Source organism: Gobio gobio (assembly GCF_949357685.1).
Source record: "Gobio gobio genome assembly, chromosome: 23".
Taxonomy (NCBI): domain Eukaryota; kingdom Metazoa; phylum Chordata; class Actinopteri; order Cypriniformes; family Gobionidae; genus Gobio; species Gobio gobio.
In genome coordinates, this window is record NC_137119.1 from 14,561,891 (window position 1) to 14,565,212 (window position 3,322).

A 3,322-nucleotide genomic window follows, 5' to 3' on the forward strand; every position below is an offset into this window, starting at 1 on the left:
TAATATGCTTTCAGAATAGATAATTTCCATTCATGGAGGGCTGCCCGGTGCTTCGCATTTTTAATGTGCATTTGCTTTGAATCTCCACACAACAATTAGCTTGTTCTATTTTAAGGCTGCATTGTTTTCTACAGAGAGTGTGTCCAGGGTCTGGCATGACTAAGACAGGTCTTCCCAACAATTTATTATTTTAGAAGTAGTTTTTTCATAGCTCAGGTGCTTATTGGAGATATCAGTTATGCTTCAGCAAATTTGTCGTAAATATATATTATAGGATAAATAAATATAGACACAAATGAGATGTATTTTGTTATATAGAGCTCTAAAAAGAATGTGACTAGCATAGCTCAGATATATTGGTCTTATGAGAATTTAATGGAAATATTCATATTCAGATCTCTGACTTTTGAAGACTTTGCTATCTTGGCACTGGCATGCGAGCAGAAATTGACGTTCTTTTTGACTCCAAGGTCCACCATTGTCTACAACATTATTTGATAGCCCACAAGCCTTAGTTTAATCTATGGGCACTTCTAGTTTCTGTAAATTTAAAAAAATTACTAAATTAAAATAATTCAATAAATTAAAATAATTATATCCGTTTTATGACATTAATGGTAGGGTAAGGCAATTTTGGCTAGCAATAGCAAATTATGAAAGCTTTGAAAGCATTAGATCCCACCCTCCATTCAGAGATCTCTCTAAAGCCAAAGTCTCCTTCAAAACACATGGCAGCGCACAGCCAAAGCAGATTCTGCAAAGTGTTGTAAGAGACTGCATTGAATTACCTCTTGTCTCAAAGGAAGCACATAACATTACAATAATAATGAATGTATACAACTTAGAGAGCTTGGACTTGTACCACCTCTGAGGACTGAGTCTGACACAGGCTCATTGGAAAAACTTACCTGGCAATATTTTTACAAAAAGCTAAAAACGTACTCATACGTACATATCACTGCAGTTTCCATAATAATTGAACACTAGAGGCAGTAAAACATCAAGCACTTTTAATCCTTTTCATACACAATTATGATTGCAGGGCAGATTATGGATTAATTACTTGTTTTCAAGGGGCAACTTGCACAATATTATGTTATGATCTCAAAACACCATAGCGCATGAATTCATAACGAATACTTTTTTGTAGGAATACAAATTGTGTAGTTTGCATCACTTAACCAGCTCCATGTGTTCAGCTTTTCGGACACACTAAGCTTGCTTGGTAGCTCAGCTGGTGCAGAATTGGGTAGCGCTTTAGATTACAGCCCGGAAAGTAGGCCTACTGCGTAAGTAAAACGAATTTACAGCATAACTTTTGGTGAGTATAGTGTAAATGTAAAGTACGTATGTGTAGGTATAAGGGAACAATATATAACATTCAGGGATTAAAGGGGGAACTACCAGGAAATTTAACAAATTATTTATATTGTAAAAAAAAAAAAAACTGTGTAGTTACAGTAAGTATGATTCTGCAGGCTGTAAATTAAAGTGGTGTTTGTTAACCTCTTGTTTCATATAGTTACAGGGTAGGTATGAATCTGGGCTGTAAATTAAAGTGGTGTAGTTACAGGGTAAATACAATAAAAACATGTACACAATCTGATATCACTCCGAAACCTTTATTTGAAAAAGCAACTTTCAAAACAGATTTACACTTCTTACTTCTAACACTGGCATTTCTGGGTGTACTTTTTCTTTTAATAAATAGCAAAAAGACATGGGATTCCTTCATTGGAAATAATGAAATAGAAAAAGAGGAACAAGAGGAGGAGAAGTCAAGCAAGAGAAACAAAAAAGGGATAAAACATGTGTCTTTCTGTCAGGACGTTAGTATTTGAAATGAAAAGTTTATTTTAAAAAATGAATAAATGAATAAGTGTCGTCAATCTGTTTTGAAAGTTGTTTTTCAAATAAAGTTTTTCGAGTGATATCAGATTGTGTGTTTTTATTGTGCTTACCCTGTAACTACATGAAACAAGAGGGTAACAAACACCACTTTAATTTACAGCCCGCAGATTCACACGATACCCTGTAACTACATGGAATAACAAGCACCACTTACCCTGTAACTTCACGGATAACTACCCCTTAATTAAAAAATACTTACAGTATAAATGATTTGTTAATTTTCCTGGTAGTTACCCCTTTATTTCCCCAATATTATATATTATTCCCTTATAGCTACACATACATACTTTATAGTTACACAAAAATTACCTATAGTTACGCTGTAAATTCGTTTTACTTACGCAGTACTCCGGGCTGTAACCTAAAGTGTTATCCAGAATTGTCCTTGCAATGCGGAAAGCTCGGGTACGAATCCCGTGAAAGACGAGTCACGATAAAATGGCTCAAAGACAAAGGGCCATACCCTATCATACACCTGGTGCAATGCGTGACGCAAGTGTTTTTTGCTATTTTTAGCCTGCAGTTATCATTTTCACATAATTTTCACATATTGTTTAAATAGCAAATACATTTGCGCCCATTTGTGCGCCCATGGGCATGCTGGTCTGAAAACTACAGTGGCCCAGTAGTGCACAACACAACGAAATTTAAAAAGCATACATAAGTTCACAACACAACAAAATAAATCCACAACACAACGGAATGAAACCACAACACAACGAAATCAAGCCACAACACAAAGAAAAATCCACAACACAACGAAATCAAGCCACAACACAACGAAAAATCCACAACACAACGAAATAGCCACAACACAACGGAAATGCTCCCAACCACTCGGGGGCACTCGGAGCGCTGTAAAGTTGCCACTGTTCTATAGAGTTGGCAATCTTACAAAGAAATCAATACCACAATTAGTTTCAACAGTATGTAGGCTAACCATTGTTTATCTATATGAAATATTAATTTTAAATCACATCACCTACATGCATTATAGCTGCATATTTATGCTCGAGAATGCTTTGACCCGATACCACGGCGCTAAGGCAACCTCTGCCAATTCCACCAATTGGTTGAAATGTATAATTTGTATGAATTAAAATTACTTTTTAACATTTAAAAACAGACATGTTAAAATTCCACAGCTTGATTGTATTGGTAAAATTGACTTAATAATGCACAACACAACATTGGAATTTGAAAATAAAAAAAAAACAAGTTAATTTAATTCATACAAATTATTTCAACTTGGTGGAATTGGCAGACGCTCCCTTAGCGCCGAGGCAGCGGGTCAAAGCGTTCTCGAGTATAAATATGCAGCTATTATGCACGTAAGTGATTTTTAATTGATATTTCATGTCGATATACAACTGCACACTTAAAACTGATCGTAGTGTTTAAATATTTGTAA